This window comes from Uranotaenia lowii, chromosome 2 (assembly GCF_029784155.1).
Source record: "Uranotaenia lowii strain MFRU-FL chromosome 2, ASM2978415v1, whole genome shotgun sequence".
Taxonomy (NCBI): domain Eukaryota; kingdom Metazoa; phylum Arthropoda; class Insecta; order Diptera; family Culicidae; genus Uranotaenia; species Uranotaenia lowii.
In genome coordinates, this window is record NC_073692.1 from 353,460,794 (window position 1) to 353,488,600 (window position 27,807).

The 27,807-nt window shown below is 36.0% G+C and overlaps 1 protein-coding gene and 1 long non-coding RNA gene across 2 annotated transcripts in view; one reads left to right on the top strand and one right to left on the bottom strand.

The window, feature by feature from the left end:
- Window positions 1–27,807, bottom strand: part of LOC129743071 (protein phosphatase 1 regulatory subunit 12B-like) — a 186,006-nt gene that overhangs the window by 44,737 nt on the left and 113,462 nt on the right. The window lies entirely within an intron of this gene.
- On the top strand, window positions 12,458–13,435 carry LOC129744712 (uncharacterized). The gene is made up of 3 exons (XR_008736975.1): window positions 12,458–12,645; window positions 12,714–12,924; window positions 13,004–13,435. It is a non-coding gene; the product is annotated as an uncharacterized LOC129744712 (long non-coding RNA).

Sequence of the window (27,807 nt, forward strand, 5' to 3'; positions counted from 1 at the left end):
CAAAATTAGTTCTTTTATTTTTTGTAATTAGGAAAAAATGTATATTTTGTTTCCTAGTGCAATTCATCCAGAAATTGAATTGGGAATTTTAATTCTCATATTTTGCTTTCGCGATAAATGTATTCTTGTAATTACTTCAAAATCTTTATTAAAATGTCAATTCTCATAAATTTTTGAAAATTTTTATTTCGTATTTTAATTTATAATTTCTTTGAAGTTGGATTTAATTTCAATGAATCTGATAACAATACAATCCTAATGGATTTTACGTTCACAATTCATTTCATCTTGATTTTTTTATTCTGATTGAAATTATTATTTTTATAAGTCTAAATCTGAATTCTTTAGTAGATCGGAAATTATGAATAATGAATCTCTATATTAATAAACTTTGTTAGAGTTCTTATATGTACCCTTCACTTAGTTTTGACTATCAGCGATCTTTCTAAAATTTTAGATTTTGTGCAGTGTACTCTTTCTCCTGAATCTGATTCCCGATTATATAAAACTTTCATTGAGCTTTTACTTATAAGGTTAGAGGAATGAAAATAACTGATAGTAATAAAAATAGTTCAAAATAATGATAAATTGAAATAACGTTGCACAAAATATAAAAAAATCATTTTTGTAGATAATTTAAAAAAAAAAAATTCGAGGTGATACAATTTACATTTTTCATAGTTTGTTTTTCATACGTGTACCCACATATTTGAATAATATATTCATTTACCAAAAATTTAATAAAGTTCTTAAAATTTAATTGATTCCTACTTAAGGTTTTCGAAAAAAATTGAATCGGCTTGATTGAGAAAAAGAAACTGATTCAGCTTTTTTGTATGGAAAAATAAATTTGAATTCAATTTCCTTAAAAATATAAGTTTTGTTTTTATTAAAAAAGATTCTGCTTTTTATGACTTACTTAGTTTTGTAATTGAATTTGAGTAGATATTTCAAACTTGATAGGTAGATTTTAAAGCCAGTTGATGGAACATCTCATATCTACAGATTTTTAATCAACGAGTTGACTTATTATCAACCTGGAAGTTAAAGTTAAAAAAGGGCAAAAAGTGCATAGCACGCGTCTGGATCTAAATTTCTAATAGACTTAGGACTTACTCAGTATTAACAATAATATGGGGTTACATCTGTAAAACAACTTTAATTTTTTTGTAAGAACATTTACTTGCATCATCATCTTTAAGCCTATATTTATCTTAATCGCCTTTGTTTTCAACAACACCCAAATGCAACATCCCAAAAGCGCCATCCCAATTAAGAATCGAACCCCATATTGAGTCGTTAATTTCTCGAGCCTTTCTAAATTGGGCCACAAAGTTCGGGAAGTGATGATTTGTGACGGGGTCCGATTTTCATCTCCTAATCGACTTTGTACGATATGGTCCCACGTCAGTCATCACAGCTGAAAGTTCCAGTCAAGGGATTCAAACTTTCCCGACAAACCGCATGGTCCCAAATTCGGAGACCGTCATTTTTCTTTAAATTTCACCAGCCAGTCTCTCTCTTTTCCGTTTCAAGATTAAACTGCGGCCTGTCGTTGATGCTCTGAGAAGACGGGGGAATAGGAAACGGATGGAAATCCTGCGATAAATCACTTTAAGCCTTCTGTAATCAAACTGGTTACTCTGAGAGTCCGCCCTCGACGAAAGAAATACACATTCATATATTAGATAATCCACAGGCTTTTCCTAGTGATTTATTTTCTCTGGAGCCATCACTTGATTTTTTTTCTACAAAAAAAAAGCACAACCTAAATTTTCTTCTTCTCTAGCTGAAGAGTTTCCCAAGCTGTTGAGCCTCAAGCACTTAATTAACTAAATTAATGACTGCAGCTCCCACGCACGAGACTACCGAGAAATTCAGGGTTCACGTTACTGTAACGCGGAAAAACACGCGAGGACTCGACCTGGACCTGGAAAACCCGAACTTACATGGAAAAACAGATCGCGAAAACAAAAAAAAAAACTCAACAAAGCGTACCGTACCGAACTCGCTAAGCCACGCGACTAACTCGATCGAAGCACGCAAAATTGATCGTCGCCACCATCGCCTGAAGAGGGTTTATTTTGGCTTCGAGTTCTTTGTTGGTGGATGGGAAGGTTCCTCCAATTCCGACGTACGATCAGGTGGGTGTAATTGGAGGGTCTTCTGCCTCGTATTCTCTGTTTCTCTCGTGTTTTTTCCTTCGGTGCAAACGTATCAGTAACGAACTCATTTAAGCGCACTCGATCCATGAGCGCAGGTTCAAACGTTTAGCAGTTGGGCACACAACAACTCTCAATTTCGATTATTGATGAACCTTAACGAAAATAATTGGCCCCGGACAAGCAACGATATCGGTTCGGTTTCAGTTAGGGCGCCATGCCAAAACAAGAGCAAATGCAACAGTAGCCTGTAGCAGCAGGTGTTTTTTTGTATCGTGTTATTTGAACCCGAAGAACAGTGATTCTCAACCGACATTTGCAAGCTTGCTTAAGAAGAACTCTAATACTGAACCTAGATGGATCTGACAGAATTTGGGTCCAAAAAACAAAAAAAAAAATTCAAAACCTTGGAGACTTATTTTTTTTCCTAGGCCTAATAAAAGGCACCATGCCAAACTTTATCCCATTTTTTCACTCATTTGATCAGCTTGGAAGTCGCTCAAAGAGGCTGAAATTGGAATGGTGCTTTGGTATTATTTGTAAGTATCAAAATCACCTGTTTGGTCTTTTTTTGTGTATAGGTGAACTACCCTACAAATTTAGTTTTGTTAGACTAGAAACAGTTTTAACAAAGTCTAACTAATCACTAGTGAGTCATAAGTAGCGGGAATAAATTGATGTTACGTATTACTTGAATCGCGTCGTGTCGAATATGCCGAATATATAATTCTATACCTTTGTAATTAATTATGCATGGCTTTAATCAATGGTTTTTCTGACGCATAGTGGTCGAATTGGTCAACTCATTTTTGGTATAAAACAATATTTAAAATACGAACTCAGATCAAACACTGTGCAATGTAAACGAAATTAGTTTTTCAGAGATAAGGTGATTTAAGTAGCTAATGAGGAATATTTTATCTTTTTGTTCACCACGAAAATATCAGATCGGGAAAATTAAGTATACAGGGTGTTCAATAAGTTACACTGTTTAATCAAATATTGTGGTTAAGCCGTAGCATATATATAAAATATTTATGTTGTCGAGAATAAACGAGTACAGAACTGCCGTGATATGCCGAAGTGACGTATATGCCATTCCCAGATCTTGTCATTAAGAGTGTCTTTCTCCCTTCCCCCACTTTCCACTTCTCCACGACTAATCATGAAATGTGATACTGTATACAGATCACATTTTATGAGGGGTCCCGGAGAAGTGGAAAGTGGGAGAAGGGAGAAAGACGAGAAGGGAGAAATGACGAGATCTGGAAATGGCATGTACGTCACTTCGGCATATTACGACAGAGAATACCTAAAGTTATCTCAAATACAAGCTTTTTTTTCGTGTTTGGTGTGAAATGTCCAAAAAGTAGCTGCGTGCCAGCTGATTTTCTTAAAAAAGTTTATCAAAAAGGCGGAGGATAGACATCAAAAATAGACGAAAAACATCAGCTTTTGTAACTTTTTGTAAGTTTGCATTGTTTTTTATGGTTCTTTTGGCTTTTTTTGCATGTAGTGTTTATTTGTATAGACTACTAACTGATCTGGTGTGCTTTGCTATACCTTCTGAAATTGATGGAAATTGAACAAAAGAGACTAATTCTTGTTTTATTAAAACTTATTTTCTGTTTTCAAAACCAGTCCGAGAATTTGTTTCCCAAAAGTTATTTCGTATCTTAAATTGAGCCTTTATATTTATATATTCATTAGTTCCTAAATTCTGCCACAATAAATGTTTTACTTGTATAAAATTCCTCTCCCAAGCCATTTTTGCTTCCATTTGTTTGAACACTTTCCAAGTAATTTAAAATAAAATTATGGGAGTCCCTCTGATTAATAATCAAAAACACGATAATCTCTTCTATGCTAAACTCGATCATTTCGCGAGTTTTAAAAAAAAGTATGGATGCACCCGATTCCGTTTTAAAGCTTCCCACTGTCTAAATTCTTGTTTTCATGTACTTTCCTATTAAAAATTTGACCCCATTTGCTAAAAATGTTATCAAGTTATGCAAAAAATTGTATGAGAGCCTCTCTCTTCTCTATTCTTCCACCCACTGGAGGGTTCCTGAATAAGCATAGAAACTTTTCCTAATCCCGGAAATCCTCCCCTACTTAGGATTTCTTTTGTATGCTAATTCTATAGATATGCAACAAAAATGTATAAGGCTTCCGTCTCCTCTTCCTATCTCGCTCAATGGAACAAGGGAAGGGTCCCAAAAAATTATAAAAACATTACTCTTATCAAAATACAATCCCATTCAAAATTCGGTACCTTTCGATTGAATAGCTCTCCGCGTTTTTAAAAAACTGTGGTGGCTCTCCTTCTCTTTCTATTTGTTTATTGGGATTAGGGAGGGGTCACACACAACCATAGAGTCTTTTTCCGTATCCAAATATCCTCCCATGGCGAACTGTGTTCCATTTGCTCGATAATTTCATCAGTCATGCAAAAATTGTATAGGAGCCCCTTCCCCCTTCCTGTTTCTACAGTGAAAGGAGAGAAGAGCATCAAACCATTTCGTTCACCCAAATACCCTCGCATGCCAAATTCGATTTCCTTCGCTTGATCACTTATCGGTTATTTCAAAAATTTGTATGGGCTCCCTCCGCTTTTCCTATCTTCTCTATGTAAATTGGGAGGAGTTTCAAACAATCATAACTTTTTCTCAAATCCAAATATCTTTCTATGCCAATTTGGTTACATTTGCTCGAATAGTTGCAATAAAAATCGTATGGAAGCCCCCTTTCCCCTTTTACTATTTCCCCTCTGGGAAAAAGGAGGGGTACCAAACATTCATAGAAGTATTTCTCATAGCCAAATATTCTTCCATGCCATATTTGGTACCATATGTTTGAATAGTTCTCAAGTTATGAAAACATTTCTTTTTTGCTTTGGAAACCCCCTTCTCCCTTCCAGTAAGAGGTAAGGGTCTCAAACTGCAATAAGAACCTTGTCCGGCATTTTGAGGCTCATCTACTGATAACTCTTAACGGAGTTGTTGATCCACTTTGGGGTCTTCAGATGGAAGTTGCATCATAAATCGGGCTACACAATGATATTTTTTGCAGAATATTCGGTGATGCAGATAGTTCTTTTAGACACCATTCGAAACTTATTTACAATTTTTCATATTGAAGATAATTACTTGATAAAATCAAATATTTTCTATTTCATGACTTCCGTTGAAAATAAACACAGTTTTGTAGCTTTAGAATATGGTTTTATTTTTTTACAAAAAAAATCTAACCGAATCTAGCTCAACAAATAAAAATGTAAGAAATCAGTAAAAATGCATGTTTTTTTAAGTCGTTAAAATGAATCTTAATTAATTTTTTCCTAAAAAAAAGGTGTGATCGACCAATATTAGATTGCATTTCAATTCGAGTAAATTTTTTTTCTGATCAGTTGATTTTAAAATTATCGAGATTTTAATTTGTATTCGAACTTATTGAACACCCTGTAGTTTACAAACTTCTAAACTACGATTAGATTTTTTTAAAGTAGAAGCGTTGCTAGTATATTGAATGCCAAGTGAATCGGTTAAGAGTAATTTCAATAATCACCTTCTTTTCGTATTGTTTAAGAATTTCAAACTTTCTGTTTATTATCGTTGAGATTAGCATTAAGTAAAGAAAACTGCGCTAAATTAAGTTCATAAAATGGAACCTTGTTTTTTTTACCTTTCTTAATGAGTTTAGAGTTCAAATTCGTGACCGTGCAGCTACACACAAAAAAATCGCCATACTTAAAGCATATAATTACATGCTGTAGAAGACACAGGTTTATATTGAAATTATTTCATTATTTTTCAGCTAATTGAAAAATAACCACTCAACGAAAATCCTGTTTTGCTTGGGATCAATGAGTTTTCGCTTAACTCGTGTACGCTTTTGTCATTTCACAAGTAGGAGATTTAAAAAAAAAACAAAATCAAGTTCCAATTTCTTGAGAATTTTAACTTGATCATGCCAGTTTATCTTATCACGCTTCATAAGTTTCAAATTTCGGATAAATACATATACATAAACAAATAATTGGTTTAAAAGGAAATGCTCCGAATATATTGAAAATAATAAAACTTTAGCTTAAATTCCGATTTCTTTAGCCATTCCTATTTAGCCATATGCTGTAAAACTAATGTAAAAATTGGCAGGAAGATATTTAATCACATCTTATGTACACATAAAAAGTTAGTGAAATATCTGGAATATCTCGTTTAAAAACGTTCGGGTGAGTTTTTTTCTAACAAATCAGCAAGAATAACATTCAAGATCTCGACAAGTGACATTGAATAAAGCTGAGATATAGCGTAACATTTCATAAGGGCGAAACTAGCAGTAAGCCCGAAACGAGAAAAACGCGTTTGAAATTTCGGAACATCTCATCAAATCCTATTTAAAAAATCGACCACTTTTTGTTCAACAAAATAAAAAAAATGTGCATTATATTCACTTATTGTTCGTTGATTATCAAAATCTATAACCTTTTTCACTAAATTTCAGAGATTTTGAGTTTCGCCTTTTTTTGTTTTGGTTTTTAAGTTTCGCCCATTGGTCCTACACGCAAAAACTTATTAGACCGTTTTGTCACACACGGTCATCTCAGTTTCGCCTATTGGCCTAACACGAATAGAAAAATTTACCCCATTTTGAAAAGGCGTAACTTTACGTTCTAACGAAAATGGATCAACAGGAAGTTTCGCCCAATTGAATTTTATTAATTTTTTGAAAGTTTTTAGTGGTTTTAAGATGAAACCGCGTTAATCAGGTAAAGTGCAACCGCGTACATTCAGAATGACCGTTAACTCGATTTTTTTTTATATTTGGCAGTTTCGCCCTTTTGAAATGTTACGCTAGAGATGATAAAGTGGAAATTTCCAAAAGGTCGAAGCTTTATGTTGAGCTATTTTGTGTCTCAAACTACTACTTTTCACATAAGAAAATGTACACGACCTTCTAGAAAACTAAAAAATGTTTGGTGTCAAAAGGGTGCAGGAGATATTGTTGGCATCAGAAGGGTGCAAGTGATTTTTTTTTTCACAGAAATCAGTTAGGGGAGATAAGGGCATAACGAGCACCCAGGGCATAATAAGCACTCCTTGCTCTACCAAAGTACGTATTTTCTGAAACAAATTTTCATGCCACCAGCTAGGTTCTTAAGTGACGAAAATATTATAATTTTTGAGCACCACCAAATAAGCTTTTATGACTTTTAAATCATCTTGATCTGAAATGTACGCACTGAAACTTAATTTACACACTGTTTCTCAAATTTCACCATCATAAAATTTTTGATTTTTCACTTTAATCAATTTTAAAACGCTTTTTTACTTAAATTTGTTGACCTTGGGTGAACAGAGCACTTTTAATGAAGGCAAGAAGAGCGTTTTCTGCCGGGGAATCTAGCAGCGAATTCGACTCGATGAAGTCTACTGAATAATAGAGCTACATTTAGCTTGACTTGTTTCATCTGTCGGTTTGGCCTATTGGTAAGGTGTCGGAGAGGTAATCAGTAGACTCGAGTTCGATTCCTGTTCGAGGGGATTTTTTTTACATACCATTCCTAATTGATTTTTTTTTTATTGTTACATTATACGGCTAGTAGCATCATCCGTCAAACAAAACACCAGAAACATAATGTATGAGCATGTGTTAATTTTTTGAATTTTACAAACAGACCTAGATTATTTTGTTACTGCTTTTTTGATGATTCTACGCCTCACCGTTTAGTGCAAAATGCATCGATCATGAATGATAAATGAAAAAAAATCACCTTAACCAGGAATCGAACTCGAGTCTACTGATTACCTCTCCGACACCTTACCAATAGGCCGAATCGTCAGATGAAACATGTCAAGCTGTAGCTCTATTATTCAGTAGACTTCATCGAGTCGAATTTGCTGCAAGATTCCCCGGCAGAAAGCGCTCATCTTGCCCCGAAAAATGATGCTTATACTGCCTCAGGGGGATTCTCATTATGCCCCTACAGTGATTGGTTTTCAGCTTTCGGCAAAAAATTTTAGAATACATTTTTGAATTTTTTTATCTACTTTTTCAAGTTTCATCCAATTAGGCAATAGACTATTTGAGTGTCTGAACACAAAACAATGATGTAATACACATATTACAGCTGTTCTCTATGGTTAAATAAACGTTTTCCTTAAGGTGGCCATTATGCCCTTATCTCCCCTAGCTGTTCAACCAAAAATAATAATTAAATAGAAATGTAAATTAGCCTTTTTCGGTCTTGGATGTAGATCAAACAACGATTGCTTTTTAAATACCCGACGTTTCGACTGGTTTTGTTGGTCTTTTTCAAGGGAACTAGAAGTTTTTTTTTACCAGAAATTGTGTTATGAGCGTTGTAAATGATTTATAAAATGTAGTGTGTTACTCACTTTGCTATCGTTGTTTTTGTCGAATTGTATTTTTGGTGGACAAAAACGAATTCGACAAAAAAAAAACAGACAGCAAAGTGAGTCACACACTACATTTTATAAATCATTCTAGTGTCCCTTAAAAAACCAACAAAACTGAACGAAACGTCGGGTATTTCAAAAACAATCGTTGTTTGATCTATATTTAAGACCGAAAAAGCCAAATTCTAATTTCCATATATCATCCACGGTCGAAAAAATAAACCTGATAACAATTAAACTGTGATTTTTTTTTTCAGATGTATCCTTTTAAAACCTCTAAGGAGTCACCCAATCCAAAATTTGAGTAAAAAGGTGATTGGGCAATCTGGAAATTTGAGGCCTGTTTTTTCACCTCAACTGATAAGTTTAAAAGGTATTTTTTCAACAAAAGAATTTATTTTAAGTCGATCATCTTAAAAAATAGTTTTACAACTGTCAATTCATGAATTTCAATAAAAAAAGGTTTTGCGAAAAATATAGTTAAACTGAAAACCCATACATAAGCTATTAACAAGATTCTCAATTTTGATAAACACCGTAATTAACAAGGGTGAGAAAACAGGAGGTTCATGTGCGTGCATGTGTGAACTTCCGCTGGTTAATTGAAGAACGAAGGATCCATCACATCGCTAACCACCTGTTGGCATTTGCCGGAATCGAAAACATCGATCGATCCGCGGTTGGGCAGCACATGACACGACAACGACGATCAAGTCTCGTGCGCACATACGCCTCAACAAGTCACCTACCGAAGCAGGACTACGCTTGGCGCATCAAAACATTGCATTGCTTGTGCATGTGCATTAAGCGTCGCCGTCGTCGGCCTAAACTCTCTCTTTCCGGGCCGGCACGACGCTGTTTTCACTCTCCGTCCCGCTTAGGAGTTTTTTTTTTTAAACAATTTTGCTTGTGAGTAAGTTCCACCTAAGCTTTTGTTTTTCGTTTTCCTGTTAAGCTGCGTTTGAAAAATTGAAACTCACCCAGTGGCGATTGAAGAGCACCGCGAAACTAAGGTATCAACTACGTATCAATGGGGTCCGATGATAATAGGAAAAGCGATCGATTGAAATTCAATTCCGATGCCAAAAGGAATTGATTAGTGAGGGCAATTTGTAGGACTGTCAACAGTAGCTCTTGTGCGAGAAACATGGGCATTTAATGACGACGGCATTTTTGGACGAAAACGATTAAATTGTATTCCATAATTAAAAACGGGCAGTTTTAAAGAAATCAATTTAAGTCAGATGGAATTTTCTTATCGAAATTGTAACCAAAAAAGAATCCATAGGTGTATTTTTGCTTTAGACTGAAGGCGATTTAACAATGTTTCCATTTGAAACCATTCAAATATTAGGATTTTCAAATTCTAGTAATTTTGCATAAAATAGTATGAAATCTGTCAGTATGAATTATAATGTTTTCAGAGTAACATACATAAAATCCACGACACTAGTAGGTAATTAAACTTATGTTAAACCTTAATTTTTACATAATTATTTTCCTAAAGGGCACGCAACAGATCACTCATAATCAACGATTCCACAGTGCAATATGTGTGTTGGTGGTGTGATTGGCACAACCAGCAATAGCAGCAGTACCTAGTGCATATGGAATTGCATTCATGCAGAAATTTTTCCGGTTTCGAACCCGTGATTTATGTGCCAAGTTTAGCTTTTTACCCCTTTGTTTGTAGGTATGTATGTTGTGATGTGACGCGAAAATGTCGATGGGCAGCAGAAGGCAGCCGGTAGAAATTCGGTTTGGTCGCCAATCATGCGAACAAAAATACCCGGGAAACATTCGTTTGTAGGTTATGGTACAAGCTACGAGCAAATGCAATGGGTGGGCTCTGACTGCTGGAAAGTTTTTTGGACCATAATATGGTCATTCTTTGGCTGCCAAAGCCAATTGGTAATGAGGGAGGAGGACCCTGTACGCAGCAATTATAATAACACACTACTGAACTGAATATCATCCGCCCAGGTTATTGGTAGTGCTGAACCAATTTGACGATGTGTAAGCATATTTTATGTTGGACATTTGAAATCGAAATCGAAATAATACATTCAGAACGCTTGAATGCAGAAGTTAAAATTTTCAATTTGGAATATATTGATAGAACTGACTTATTGTTTTTCGTTTAAATAGAATGGATCAGAATTGTAGGCATTTTTTTCTTTTTAAAGAAATGGAAAATGAAACTTTATAGAAAAAAATGAACGATATTTTGCAATGGTTTTCAAAACCTGGAAAATTCTGGGCCTTTCGATTTTTTTATTTCGAATTTTTAAGCAGAGCAGAGATTTAAGCAATAAAGTGATTTTTTTTATTGTTTCGATTATAGTCGTATTAACTATCTTCATGGCATTTGCGACTTTATCAACGGTGCAGTTGGCGGATCGTAATTCAAAAACTTATCCGGTACAACTGTGTTCGATGTTTACTCTTGGGATCGAACTCGCCTACATCGGAGAGGAGAGGAGACAACAGACTTGCCTACTGAGCTATATCTCAAGCCCAATAAAGTGAAGTGATCATTTCAAAATCAAGGAGAAACATCTCAAATTTATTTTTTTTTTATCGAAAGCTGCTGACAGCTTTCAAATTGTTTTTACAACTCCCAAAAAACCACCTTTATGGCTGAAAATAAACTGAGCCCAACTTTAATTTTCTGCTTTTTTTCTAAATATGTAAATAAATCTAGCAAAAACGGACTTTATTTTAACAATATTCTGGCAATCGAGGTAGATATTAGTTTGTTAATTGTGTTTTTTTTTTCGATTATAGTCGTTTTAACATTGCCGGTCGACTGGATGCAGGGTATCCTCGTGAAGTTCCCGAAGAAAGGAGACCTGACAGAGTGCAGTAACTGGCGAGGCATAACGTTGATCTGTACAACCCTCAAAGTACTGTGCAAAGTGATCCTGAACAGGATCCAGGAGAAAATCGACGCTACACTCCGACGGCAACAAGGTGGATTCCGATCCGGACGATCATGTGTGGACCACATCACAACGCTACGAATAATACTGGAACAAATCAACGAATTCCAGGACTGGTGTCCGTTGATTTCGAAAAAGCATTTGACCGACTGAACCACGAAAACATCTGGGCTGCTCTTAGACGACGAGGGGTCCCAGAGAAACTAGTCCATCTCATCGAAGCACAATACGAGGCATTTACGTGCAAGGTCTTGCACGACGGAGTCTTGTCCGAACCAATCCCGGTAACTGCTGGAGTGAGACAAGGATGTATTTTGTCACCGCTGCTTTTTCTCATCGTAATGGATGAGATCTTGACTGGATCAAGTATTTGTAAACTGCTGCCTGCGGAATATCATCCGCGCTTGGTGGCCTGGCAACTGGATCTCGAATGAGGAACTACATCGCCGGTGTCATCAAAGGGCGCTAGAAATCGAGATTCGGGAACGTAAATGGAGATGGATTGGGCACACGCTGCGAAAAGATGAAAATGAGATTTGCAGAAAGGCGCTAGATTGGAATCCAGAAGGACATCGAAGAAGAGGCAGACCCAGAAACTCGTGGCGGCGAAGCCTAGCCGCTGAAATCCGAACTGTCGACGAGAATCTTGACTGGGACCAGGTGAAGACGCTGGCTCCGGATCGTCAACAGTGGAGGTCTTTTACCACGGCCCTATGCACCGAAGGATCGGCGCGGGATCATTAAGTATGTGTGAACGGACTACACCGCCACTTGACAGTTCGTCATGAGCGTGCACGTCGGTCACACACACGCTCGTTTTGATTAAACCATTTAGGGTTAAAAAATAACCATTTTATGGCTTAAGCCCAAAAACTACTAATATGGTTATTTTTCAAGAATTTTTCATTTTTAAATTTTAACCATTTCATTAGTTCTCGAGCATTAACCACAAAATGTTTGGAAAATTTGGTGTTTCTATCGTAGCCATTTTGAAATAATTGATGTGCCTGACAAACGCGTTTTGAAGAAATCCTTTATTCAGTCGAACTTAATCGAGTTCTTCATTAAATCGGTCCTAGTATTGAAAGAACACATCGAATGTATTGGTAATGACAAAAGGTAATCAATTTAATATAAATTATCGCCATATAAATATTCCAACCTAACATTATACAAAAAAATTTCAGACACCGATAAGACGATCGCTTTTGAAATATCAAAATGGAACACCAGAATCATCATCAAGTTGAAGGAGCCGCTTGCTACCGGTTCATCTTCTTCAGCCACAGCCCACAGCGAACGAAAGTTGGAAAAGCATCGACCTCGCACCATCTGGCAGCGGTCCTCGCACAATTTGGAAACATTATCACGAAACAGATAACCCGGATCACACTCCCGGTAAGTTTTAATATTTCTTTAAATAATTTTAAATGTAGACTTCCAAGGATAAAAGGTTGATGAAGTATTTTTGTTTTAGAATTTCTATCATTGCGAGATACTCGACCGTTTTTTCACCATCCTGATGGAGCTGGAACGGGCTGGATTGCTTGGAAAACATCACCCGCCGGTCATAAATTAACCACTCAACCCCTCGTGAACGAACAGTCTGGCGACAGTGATATTTTGGTCGTCTTGGGATCTACAAAATGTCACCAAAGTATACGGGTATGAAATCACCACTTCCGGCGGTGTCCGGCACCGAAGTTATGTTAGTTTTTCATTTTAATTCGGTAGGGATCGTGGGGAGAAATCACTTTTGTTGCTTTTAAAGCTACCGGATGTTTCGGCCTTGGCTTAGGCCTTATGCTAGGTTGCAGTTCTTATAATTTTCCTGGTTCCGCTCAATTCCTGTGCTCAAAAATCATCTTCCTATAAATAAAATTTATGTGGCAAATACCACATTAAGAAATAAAATGAACTACTTATTTGAAAACCGTGTTTTCCTTAATTTTGCCGATAATTTTGTAATACGTTCAATCCTGCAGTATTGCTCTTTGAACTACGGTTTAAAAATAACCATTTCCTAACTTCTCCGCTGAACGCCCTTATGTTTAAAAAATAACCATATTCGAACTTCTCCCCGAAAAGTCATTTTATGACTTCTCATGGAGAACTCATAAAATGGCATTTCCCGGGAAAAGGTCAAAAATGGTTATTTTTGAAACATAAATGGTTGAACAATTTCTAGCGTGCAGTCAGTCAGCGAGTACGACCCGAGCAAACGAGTCGAACGTAATAGCGTTAGTTAAAATCAGTCTTTCTGTACGCGCGCTGCTTTTTCGTGTGACGAGAAAATGTTTGCTCTCGCTCACAGCTTTTTTATTCGCAAGCGTAGCGACTGTACATGTCACGCGAGATTTGTTGCTTGCTTGTTTACTTCTCATTCGGAAAATATTGCGATGCGTTCGGGGATATATCGTCTCTTTCTGACACGAGCGAACTCTGTGTACTGGATGTACGCGAAAAAGCTCGCGAGACAATGCTCGTGAGACGTCTCGTGTACGATGGTTTGCTGCGCAGCCACACAGAGAGAGACGAACGGAATAAATCAGTGTAACATTCGTTCTGTAAAAAGATGTTGTTTTTTTAGTGATCAGTGATTTTTGACGACGAATTGTTTAATATAAACTTTGCAGCAAAAGTTGCCATTTGCTTGCTGTGCAAATACCATGCACTCAGGTCAGCGTGGAGCGCTCATTTCGTCAATTGGCCCTAATCCTGACTAAACATCGGACGTTGCTTGGCGAGGAAAATCTACAGAACATTTTGTTCATTCGACTCAACCAGGAACTGCTGAAGAAAGTTGATTTTTGTAAAACCTGAAAGAAAATTTCACTCATTTTTTTTTGTATTTACTTTTTATTATTTTCAACTACCTACAAAGCAAAAGTTATGAATTCTTAATTGTTCAACAGTTTGAATAAATGATGTTGAATTGAATCCCTCAAAGCGATCATATTTACAAGCACTGTTCATTAAATGTATTGCAGTAAGGCTTGTTAGTTAAATTTGATTTTAACATGTATATTTGTGTACTTGTTTCTGCATTTATTGTCTGACTGAATAAAAATAAATGAATTCTGCATTTATCAATTTGAGCAAATAATTATTTTTCTATGAAATCAGAAAAAATACTCTTGCAATTCAACCTCATGTAATACTGCGTAAAGGATACAGTCAATATCACAAAGCATGTATCGTGTTTAAAATATTGAATGATTTTCAGTGTCCATTGGATTCATTACTATTTCATCCAGTTTTTCTATATTACTACAACGCTGTTTAGTAAAATCAGTGATTTATAGTTTTTTTTTTAAATCAAATAAGCATTTCTAGAGGAACATTTCAATACGTCTTATCTGCTTTGATAGAAAGCGATTTTTTTTTTCTTTTAATCGCCACGGTTTTTTAAACACGTTTAGTGACATGTTTCTTATACTGTGTAAGAAGAGTTGATTGAATGAATAGAAGGCCAGAGAAAACAATAAGCGCTAAGTTGTTATTTAAATTAAAAGTCGATCCAGGATGATGGCTCTTTGTTGTCATTGCTGATAAATATTTACAATGACACCAAGTGAAAGACGTTTTATAGGTTATATAGGTGAACTTAAAACTATGTTGGATAATCAGATTAAAATACGCTACGTTTGCTTCTCGGGCAACTGTACATCGTTAGAACCCTTCAATCAAATATCAAAGACAGCACAAAAATATAATAAATACTTCGCACTAGATAGCAAGCAGCTTTCGTTTATATGGGGCTGGTTGTAAACTATCTTGAAATGCATTAGGGCTTTTTGAAATAAAATCAATATTTTTAAAATAGACTAGCTGATCCCATACGAACTCCATTTCGCTTTCAACTTGGAGTATGTCATGAACAGTTTATATGAAAGTCAATTGCCAAGCATTCTCCAGATGCTCTTCCGAATTCATTGTTAAGTAATAATTGCAAAAATATTGGACGATCACTTTGTCTGTCGTCTGCTACTTAATTTGAAATCAGCAATCAATTGACCGTGGAAAAAACTCACGTGTATAAATTCCGACTAAATCATTGCATAACAACGCAATTATTTCCAAAAAGTTAAACCCCTTTCGGGAGATTTTATACAATCTTTGATACCTGAAATCGATTGCCCTACCCACAAAACTCCTGTGTGCAAATTTTCGAAGCAATCCACTGTACAATAACGTCAATTTTGTTAAAAACAGGGAAAAATTAATTAATATGGACGACCCCTTCCGTCGACCCCTGGCAGACCCTGGCCTGGAGTATTTTGTAAATATTTTACTAGTCTGCGTTACGGTTGACGAAACAAATAAAAAAATAAATAAATAAATAAATAAACCATTTGACATCTGAAATCGATTGCCCGTCCCTGAAAACTACCGTGTGCAAATTTTCATCCCAATCCGATGTATAATAACGACGATATTTCAAAAATATTGAAAGGGTTATATGGACGACCCCCTTTGCTGGCCCCATACGTGAATTTAATACCTAAAATCCACTGCTCATCTCTCAAAACTCTCGTGTATAAATTTTCGTCTGAATCCAATGTATAATAACGACAATATTGCATCAACAGTGAATAGTTAATATGGACGACCCCTTTGGCCGACTCCTGATTTTAGTTTGGATAAGTGAAATCAGTTTATTGTCCCTAATAACTTCTATGTGCAACTTTTCATCGCAATCCGATGTATAAAAACGTCAATATCACTAAGTTACTGAAAATTTAATATGGACGACCCCTTTTGCCGGCCCCTTACACTGAATTTGATACCTAAATCGATTGCACGTCACTCAAAACTCTCATGTATCATTTTTCATCTGAATACGATGTATAATAACGTCAATATCGCAAAAACAGTGAACAGTTTATATGGACGACCCCTTTGGCTGACCCCTTACACAAAATTTAACACCAGAAATAAATTGCTCGTCTTTCAAAACACTTTTGTGCAAATTTCCAACACGATCCGATGAAAAGTAACGTCAATATCGCGAAAACAATATTTGCCTTCTATGGACGACCCCCTTCAGCAGGAGTCATCCGAAAATCTAAAAACATTTTTCATCCTTCCTGGTCCTAATGAGCATCCGTGCCAAATTTCAGCTATCTAGCTCTTAAGACGGCTGAGTCTATAGAGGACAAACAAACAAACAAACTTACAGAAACCAGATAATCAATGAACTCCTACTGCGAGGAAGTTTGAAAAAATATTGAACATATCATCACATATCTCATATTTCCATAAAAGCTGAGTATTTTGGAAAAATTTTCGTTTTTCTGATTCATCCCATACTATAAAATTCTCTTTACTATCAGCTGCAGGCCAGCGGCATCTGTTGGATGTCACCGTCAGATGCATTGATTGTTTGCCATGCGCCAGACGACATCGACCTTTTGGTTGAACCAGTTTGACGAGCAAGCTGTGGCTTTAAATGCAGCGCCGCGAACAGTATCAATTTCTACTTAACGAGAAAAGTACACGAGACGTCTCGCGAGAAAATGCGCACGAGCTGTCGCATGTACATGTATCTCATGTACCTCGCGCAACGTAACAAGAGACGAGCAAACGATTTTCGCATCGCAACAGAAATCCTAATGCCTTGATACACGTCTCTCTCGGCTAATTTTTTTCTCGTCCGTGCACGGTACGCAACTCGTCGCAGCTGGGAGAGAAAAGAGAACAAAGGCGCAATGCTCACTGTCTCTTGTGTGTGCTCGCGAGATTTCAGAAAGGCTGGTTAAAATCCCAGAAAAACAAAAAAAAACAAAAAAACAAAAGAACGTAATGGCGCGTAGTTCCCCCGGCTGGGTTGGTCCTGTGGCTGCCGATACTGCTCCGATCACCGAACCGGTTTGCACAAGTAAGTAAGTAAGTATAGTCGTTTTAACATCTTCATGTCATTCGCGACTTATATCTAACTATAAACGATGCAGTTGATGGACAGTCATTGAAAAACTTATTCGGCACAACTGTGATCGATGTTTACTCGGGAAGCAATTGACTTGTCAACTGAGCTATATCACAAACCCTAAATTGTGTTTTATAATCATTCCGTTTCTACCAACTTCAGCTTCGAAATATGTTTGTAAGTACATATAATTGATTAGCCTTAAGAAAAGTCATATCCAAGCATAAAAAATGCAGGAATCGGGGCACCTTGAATCGTATACGCTCGTTTTTATTTAACCATTTTTGAATGAAAAATAACCATTTTTTTGTTTTTCCTGCAGAACTGTCAATTTCGTTATTTTTCATCAATATTTTAAGGTACAATTTTAACCATATTCCTAGTTCTCGGGTATTAACCGATAAAAGGATGAACATTTAATCTCAATCAGGAAAAGAACCGAATAAGAAACATTGTCCGTTTTCGCAATCGTACGAGGGATTGTTCTTGAAACGATTTTTTTTCCATTCTTTCATAACAGTTATTTCATAGTTAATAACAGTGATTTTTTTTAAATAAATTTTTTGCAGGAACCGGAACCCCACGGCTGCCCAGAAAAAAATCAAGTGTTGTATTTATAATCCAGTGCGACTATTGGCGAGACTGCGATCTGCCGGATTGGAATCAAACGATACATCTCAGCACCAATCCAATCGATGAGAAAAGAAAAAAATAAGACCATTTAGTTCAACGTTTTTATTATCAAAGCACAATACCACGTTCAAGTCGTATCTTAGACTTTTTTTTCGCAAAAATGATAAACTTTGAAAACTCACTTGAAGTTTCTTTGAAAAAATCGAATAATGTGAATAGATCCGGCTCAGTGCGAATTTTTAATGCCATCTGACATACTATTCCTAGATTGATTAGCTTTATTCAGATTTTATCAGTACTGCATAAGCACGTTTCTGTATACATATTGGAGAAATTTGTTGAAGTGTGAAACATGTTGAGCACCACTGACTTTCAGTATGTGCTGCACGGCTAACTTTAACCCAAAATACAAATACGCAAAACCCAAATCTTCGTGGATACAATCACAATTTACTCTTACGATATATTAAAAACCTAAGCTAGCTTAACATTATTACTCACGGGCCCGTTTCCTACCATAGTTCACAAACTTTACATCCCAAACGCACAACAGTCATATCACAGCTATCGGACGACACAGGTTTATCACAGCTGAATATCACGGGAATATCTGACAACACTGGCTGGTTGCTCTGCTCCACTGCCCGGAGCATATCCGTAGACTGCTTCCGGCTGGATCCAAATCGTTGGAATCTCACGGCGTCGGGAATTCCGTTCTCAAAAACAAGACTCGAAAAAGCCAGAAGTGGCACAAAAACGAGTCCCGAAAAAAGAGAATTAGGTGAGTCAAAAACGACCCTGTCAACCATCAATCACTTATTAACATTTGTTTCTCCCACACAATCAACAAACAACTCCCCCGATTGGGGCCGTCTTTCCTGCACAATTTATAGTTCCGACCGTCTGTCGAATGGACATCTCGGAGGCTGTTGGCCTTCGAACTGGGCTCTACAAAATTGTATGCATGACGGAACTGGTTGGCACAGGGGTCTAGAATGGTTCACTCACCCTTTTGTGTTGTTTGCTGTTGCGGATACTTTCTTTCTGTCCTCTATTTCTTTAGCTGCAATTGTTCCGGTCGCTGCGACTATCTGCGGTGAAATCCAACTTTCTTAGAAAGGCCGTTCAGGAAAATGATACTAGCCTTACCTTCGTTTCTACTGCGCTTGCTTCTCTACACCAGAGTCTCGTCGTTGCAATCGGCGCCGTTCCCATTGGCAATCTGTGTCGAGTGTTGCGAAAGTCAATTTGTTTTGCAGTTCCACCGTGTGTTTCAGCTATTTCTCGCCTTTGGAAATGTAGCTCCTTAAGTTCGTTCCTTCTGGCTACGGCGGAATTGCGCAAATGCAATCGCGAACACAACCACTAAAAACGTTTGGACGATGCTGTTTTGTTTTCGCTTCTCCTTGTTTACCTTTTTTGTTCCGCGGGTGCGTTTGACGTTTACACTCTAAACTCTAAACACTCATTCTTTGGTTTACTGTTAACTCTAATGGTAGGACACACTCAGAACTAAATAGCTACACGACCTTAATTATGATGCTATAAGTGTTCAGTTTAAAAGATTTGCTAAAATTTTTTGTAGGTTTTGATTTCATAAATGGGGTTTGATATTCATACAAAAAGATAAAGTTCAAAACACACGCGGACATAATTCATTTCCAAATCGGGTTTTCCGTTAAGAATGATGAATGTTTTGTTGTCTTTCATAAACCACATGATTCTTGTTAACAAAAAATATTATCAAACAACCTGATGTGTTTAAAATCATCACTTTGTTTAAATGAGTAAAAAGTTTAACGTTTTAAGAAATATTTTTTGAAAATTTTCCCTGGAATTCTGCACTTCCGACTTTTTTTTAATGAAAGTTTGGTTTTGCGCATCCCTTCCAAACGAATTTTATCAATATTTTCAGAAGATTTTTGTTGTATGAGTGGAGCCCGGTCTTCCTTCATTGCATCGATCGACCTTTACGGTCTACTCACGTCATTCATTCATCGATTCTGTCAACTTAAAAAAATGGAACGACGGCCAAGGAATTGGAGCACTTCAGTGAGTACTTTACTGGCATTTTTTAACATTTATGAAAGTTTCCTAGAGAAAACATATTTTTGTTGAACTCTTAGCAAGTTAGCAAGTAAATTCTTTAGAGGATGTTCTATGGTGCACTTAACAGGAAGGTTGGAATGCAGAATAAAGTGCTAGAGAAGCATACACAATTTTTTAAAAGTTTTTAAAAATAAGAAGTGATTAATCACCGTAATGTATGTTTGTTACTTAATTTATCGGCCTTATCGTGATGTCCTTTTTAGTAAGAAAATCTTAAGATTTGAAATATTTACAAACGGATAGTAAGAAGAAATAATTGATGAGTGGGTAGAATTTTGTTCAAAAACATTTCTATCATTCCATATCACTTATTTGTCCGGCACGGGCCAACTACTATTTAAATATGAATTGTTAGGTACAGATAGAGTTGCATCTACCACCGCACATTAGTGGCCAAAGCGTGGTTCGCCCCACAAGCGGAAGCATCGGTGGTAGTTCACTATCAGACTATCAACCATCACGTTTCGCAAACAAACCCCGGTTGTTACGAATGCGATGATAACAAACTGAGAAGGCTAAACATCGATAGATCCGTTCTGGGTTGAAACCATGAAAGAGCTTATCTGAGCGATCACATTCCATCTTTTCGTTCGTTCGCACCGCTAGTTTCCGCTTGTGGAGTGAATCTATGTTTACTTTTCACCTATAAACCAAGTTATTAAAAATATTTAATGTGAATACATTGTGGATAAATTTTTATACACTTAATATTTGTTTCCGATAGTACGCTATACAGATACAATTGACATTTGAGTCATTCCATATCATATGTACATATGTATGGTATGAATATGTTTGAGAACTAAAGCAACTTTTTTTTTGTTTCGATTATAGTCGTTTTACCATCTTTATGGCATTCGCGACTTTATCAACGTTGAAGTTATTGAAAAACTTATCCGTGTTCGATGTTTACTCTTGGGCTCGAACTCGCGGACATCGGCTCAGGAGACAACAGACTTGCCAACTGAGCTATATCTCAAGCCCTAACTAAAGCAACTTATCATACATTAAAACTTTCGACAAAGCAATAAATACTTAGACTTTTCAAAAGGTACCCATCGAAAATCTGTTGACTACTTTTATCTTTTTATATAAAAAAAACTACATAGGTAGACAGTTATTAGGAAAAATTGTCGAATAAATAAGTTGTTGAAAAAAAGAATATATTTTTTACATTAATGAGAGAAAATCTAAATCTCATAGTTTCGAAACTGCTAAGTCTTGATATCGTAACATTAAACTTTATTTCGGCACCAAAACTAATGACAGGATCAGTTCCACAGAAGAAACTAAAATGATGTTGATTTTTCAGAACAAAATTTTCAATTTTGCCATTTAAACCTAAAAATTCAAATTTATTCATGTAAACGTTGTAGGGATCAAATAGGCTTAGTTATATTTTCAGGAAGATTAGGAGGCCAAGGATGATTATGTCAGATATTTTCGGAGAACCCAACAATAAAGACGTGAAACCTAGAAGCATCTTTTAATCAACCGGCATCCTGCAACGTTACTTACGTTTGAGCTGCTTTATGGGTGAGTATCATAGATTTGAAATAATAGACGAATAGACCATAGGAAGAAAGTTACTGAGGTGTTGAAAAGAGCGAGGAGCTATCCGGCTATCATTTCAAATCTATAATACTCACCGATAAAGCCGCTCAAAATTTCCAAAAACAAATTCACGTTGAATTCTCCCATTAAAAAAGTAGATTTTAACTTTAAGGTTTGTTTGGGATAAGTTAAAATTTTGTTCAAAAAAACATAAATGACTTTGGTGGTTGTACTCCATTTTCCCCAATACCATTGCCCAGAATGAAAAATTACCAGAATTTCATTCACCCACTTCCCCAGATTTTTTTTTCCCAGAATGCACTATTTACCAGAATTTTGTTTCCCAGAATGAACCATTTCCCAGAAAATTTTTCACCAGGATTAACCATTTCTCTGAAAATTTTTCGCCAGAATTGCCATTTCCCAGAAAATTCAATATATTATTCCAACCTGAATTTGAAAAAATTAAAATAGAATTTTTTTTGTAGAGAAATGAATCCAACTTAGATGAAATTTCAGGGACTAGAAAGGGAAAATTGATGTTGAAAAACATGCGAAAAAAAATTCGCCTTGTCTCCCGGTGAGACTTGAACCCACATCTTGCACCTCTCCGGGGACCATGTATTAACATTCTACTACAGGAGACCAACCTGGCGCCAACCATACGCCAGGTTGGTCTCCTGTAGTAGAATGTTAATACATGGGCCCCGGAGAGGCGCAAGATGTGGGTTCAAGTCTCACCGGGAGACAAGGCGAATTTTTTTCGCATGTTTTTCAACATCAATTTTCCCTTTCTAGTCCCTGAAATTTCATCTAAGTTGGATTCATTTCTCTACAAAAAAAGTTTCGCTGACTGAATGTTTGAGTCAAGACCCATCTTTGGGTCACAGTTTAAAAATTAAAATAGAATTTCCACAAAAATTGGGTTCCGTTAATACTATTCTTTTGCGGCAAAGGCAACCAACGAGGATGAAGGGGCCGAGGCGGCACAAAGCCGCCGAAGCTCCCAAATCCTAGGTGGCCGCCGACATTGGTCTAGGTCTGCCGGGGCTTCCTATGTCTGCGTGAAAGCTAGGGGTGATCCCTTAGCCCTACTAGAGGAAAAAATCTAGGATTTGTACCATTCTGGGAAATGTTCCATTCTGGGAAACAAATTTCTGGTAAATGGTGCATTCTGGTGAATTTTTTTCTGGGAAATGGTTCATTCTGGGATTTGATTTCTGGTATTTGTCATTCTGGGAAAAAATCACTCTTGGCAAAAGTGTTCGGGTAAATGCAAACCTTTTTTTATAGAAAAAATCTATCATTATCCTCCGATGATGGTTTGGGATTAGCATAGGTTTATGGTAATTCGTTTATCCCTTATTCAGGGGGAAAAATTTCTGCCAAACACTTTCCACAGCGGTCTTGTCATTCGGTTTAGCAAACCAAAACAAGAGATGAAAAAACATGCATGAAAATTGCACTATTTCCAACTTTTCCGGAGCTGGAGTTTTTTTTTAGTCCCAGTTCTTCGTCTAGAGAACTACTCTCGTTCTGGCGTCTTTAATCGTTTAATTTTTTTTGAACCCTTGTTTCATTAAGAGTTAAATTAGCAACAGATTATGTAGAAAAAAGTGAAAAATCATAAAAATAATCATGGGCTTGTGATATAGCTCAGTTGGCAAGTCTGTTGTCTCCTGAGCCGATGTCCGCGAGTTCGAGCCCAAGAGCAAACATCGAACACAGTTGTACCGGATAAGTTTTTCAATAACGATCCGCCAACTGCAACGTTGATAAAGTTGCGAATGCCATAAAGATGGTAAAACGACTATAAGGCCGGAACAAATTTCAAATCCTTCTTTTGTCACTCGGAGTTGGAACATCGCGAGGGGGGGACAATAAAAAATAATGCGAAAAACAAATAAAGTAGAATAAATTGCACAAAAGCTTGTATGCAACCAAATTGCATACTATATTATTGCATAAAACTTATAAATCATGTACAGTACCGTTCATAATTGTATAGAAATTGAAAGCACGCGCACTGTCACTTCGACTTTGAACTTCCATAACTTTTTACTATGATGATATTTTTTGATCAAATTTTCAGCGTTAAATAGATCAACTATCACACTATTATCCCACCAAATTTGAGCTTTCTGGAGTTTGTGTGGCTTGAGATACAGTAATTCTACGAAAATCGGACTTTTTAGACTTTTACCATTCAAAATGCAATATCTAAGAAACTACGCTACATTTTATACTGAAATTTTGCAGAGTGATTGTTGAAATAAAAAGCTAGCAGGTCTGAAGTTTGTGAAAAGTTCTATCGATAGGATCAAAAGTCACGCGAGATACAATTAGTGGTATGAATAAGGTTTAGCAATTGCTCCGGTAGCTTTTACTTTGCTCGAAATCAAGCAAAGCAAAAGCCCAAAGCATTTGCTTAGTTTGGTATGAATAAACGTTTGCTTAGCAGATGTGTACTAAAGTCTTAGAACATAGCTTTTGCTTCGAAAAAAAGAGCTATCCAACCAGCAGAATCTGAAATTTTCTAATGTAAAATGAAAGAAGACGATCAAAAAATTGAAAAGTACGGCTAAAATAGCCATGAAATCGACGGTGCGGGTGGTGGGTGTAAGAACGATCGGAAAAATTTAAGTCAATACATGCTCGTATGTTGATGTTTAAAGAAAATTGAATATTGTCAAAGAAAAAATAACCTAGCTTTTTAACATTTATCATAAGCTCTCCTACACGTTATCGGATCGGGATAATCCGATATATAAAAAAATAGGCAATAGGCGCGCATCTTAACTTAGATGTTTTTTTTAATCTTTGAATTATAAAAAAATCATATAAATTTGGGAGATCTGAATTATGTTTTAAATTATTACAACTTTCTTCCAACTTCAAGCCGATTGGGACTTCTTCCACTGTAGCCGGATTTTTTTAATTTGAAATATTTACTAATTGATTTGTTTTGTTTCATCTTAGACGAATCATTTCATACAACGACAGGAATATGAAAAAAAATGGGGTTATCACTTCGACTGTTCTTTATCTATGTTGAAAATGCCTTTTTAAATTGTATTGAAGTGTAATATTGCTAATTTTATAAATTCATGACGTTGTTGAAGAATTTGTTTATTGGAAAAGTCTGCTACCAAGCATGCTTAGAAAATAAAGTAATTGCTAGGAGATTTCTCGAGCGATTGCTTCAGATTTGGGCTTTATTCATACCGAACTAGCTTGTTCTAAAAGTAAAAGCTCCTGACTGAGAAAACAGCTGTCAGAAAAAACTTTATTCATATCAACCGAAGCAATTGCTTTCTGCGACTGCTCGAATGCTCGATTTAGTTTAGCAAAAGCAATTGCTAGGGGTTTTTCATACCACCTAATATTTCAGGCATGAATCTAGAAATGCAATTTCTATAGAATTTTGGACGAATATTTCCATAGAAAAATCCTATTTTATGTTTAAGAACCAGTAAATATATTTTAAACAAAAAATCAAAATAATATCGCGAGATTCTGATTTCAAAACACAAATAGACCATTTATTCCATTGTTTCTTTTCTTCAATGCTTTTGCCAAACATTTTTTGACTGATTCGTGGATGGACACGATATTGTTCTCATGAATCGTCCAAAATTCTATAGCAATCGCATTTTTAGGTTCATGCTTGAAATATTGTGACTCGCATAACTTTTGATCCCATCGATAGAACTTTTCACAAACTTCAGACATGCTAGCTTTTTATTTCAACAATCACTCTGCAAAATTTCAAGATAAAAAGTAGCGTGGTTTCTTAGATATTGCAGTTTTAATGGTAAAAGTCCAAAAAGTCCGATTTTCGTAGAATTACTGTATCTCAAGCCACACAAACTCCAGAAAGCTCAAATTTGGTGGGATAATAGTGTGATAGTTGATCTATCTAACGCAGAAAATTTGATCAATAAATATCATCAAAGTAAAAAGTTATGCAAGTTCAAAGTCGAAGTGATAGTGCGCGTGCTTTCAATTTCTATACAATTATGAACGGTACTGTATTTTTTTTTTATCGAAAATTCAATAAAATCAAGAATACAAAATGTGAATTAACTTCCATCTTCCAAAATTTGGTTCTTGGTCTTGTAATCTTTCGGATATTTGAATTTTTATTTGAAATTTACCTAAAATACTTCAAACATTATTTACTCCCCCTTTCGGGATTTTGGAAATTTCGAAGGGGGGGGGGGGGTGAAAGAAGGAATTGATATTTGTTCCATCCTTATCGAAATAAAAAAAAATCTTGATCTTCTCAACAGGGTGTAATTTTTCATAAAAAAAAAAAAACAAAAAATCGTGGAATGCAGGGTTACATTCAGAACTTATTCTGAGAAATATGTTGTTCACTTTTGTTATTTGAAGACGTCATTGACATTTCACATCAAACGCGAAATATGAAACTTTATTGTTTGATAATCTTTCATCGAATTTTTCCATTCAACTTGCGTCCAACTGTTTTTAAAGTTTGTATTGGTCTTTGATGTTAACCGGAGATCGAACCAGAAGAGCTATCTCAATAAATTTTAAAATCATCCAGTTGTCGATCAAAACATAAATATAGTCGAAGTGAACGTGAAACATCTTTTGTAAATGTTTGTTTCTATTAAAGTAATTTGATTAATTCTGGCAAAACACTTTCAAAGCCGGAGTAGATTACTGATTGAATATTTAAAAAAACAAATTGTGGTTTTCGGTAAAATAAGAGCCATTAGTTGACATTCCATCTTTGGATCCATATGAAACTTTCAGTGCCCAACAACCGGAAAAATCTATTCTGATCAGTTTGCCCTGTGTCTATCAACTCGACGCATTCAACCGAATTTTATGTTCCAGTCAGTAAAAGCAATCAAAATTTCAACTATCCAGTCCAGGTTTCGTGGAATGACCGGTATAAACACCCCATGGCGAGAATCAGAATTCTATGTTCCACTAGAACGAATCTTCGCAAAAATAGAAAGGAGAGGTCAGTGCTATCGGCAAACGTTTTGCGAATGAACTGAAACCGATGAAGGTCATCACTAGAGAACTATCTGCCAATCGCAGTCAATATGAGCAGGAGGGGGAGTTGAAAAGTAATCCACAAACAAAAATTATTCAATCCAATTGAGAACCATTTATTCAATAAGTTGCTGCAGGAGAGAGTGGGAATGGCAAATTTATTTTGAAGTGGGGGTATATAAATGTTTGAGGGAAAACGGGCGAGACGGCGACGGCAGCAGCAAAGAAAATTAAATTCGATTCTATTTTTCACGCGATCGCTCAACCATGTCCACCAGTTTATACGTTTGGGAACGTACCTTCAGGGGGGTGTATCACCAGTAACTAACTAACTACTTCATCAACGCGTGTAGTTTTACTTGAAATTGCTGATTCCACCCACTTACTAGTGTTTAGCTACTGGGGTTTATCGAAAGTTGACCGATACGGTTCCGTTGTTTGTGTAACATTTGCAAAACAAAAAATAAGTGTTTATTTAGATGGCTCTTCGATCGATGATTATTATGGGTTGTTATTGTCCCTGGTTTAAAATTGACAAATAAAACAATTTGCGAACAACTGATATGATTTGAAGAGGGCTTAATCCAATTAGAAGCAAATCAATGTTTATCCAATCACGTACATACATATTGATTCAATTTATTGCACTTATATTAATCTCAGAAACATGCCATACTGGAATGTGTCGAATAATCGAAGGTTAATCCTACAATTTTCTAACGAGAGTGCTTATTTTTAACATTCAAATTTTAACTCTATAGATAAGTAGCTTTAAAATTCATACATCAGCAATCATCCAGCAGGAAGCCAGATTTTTAATTGAACTCCAGTTGCATGATTCAAATATTGATTTGAATGATTTAAAATCAATTCTTTTTCCACGCATGTTATTAAATAGTAAACCAGGAAAAAAATTTAAAAAAATCTTCCAATGCCAGTTTATAATACACTCACGCTACAAACAAATACAGAAAAATCAAACTTTCCAAACAAAATATCAAAAAACCAAACGACAACGAACGATA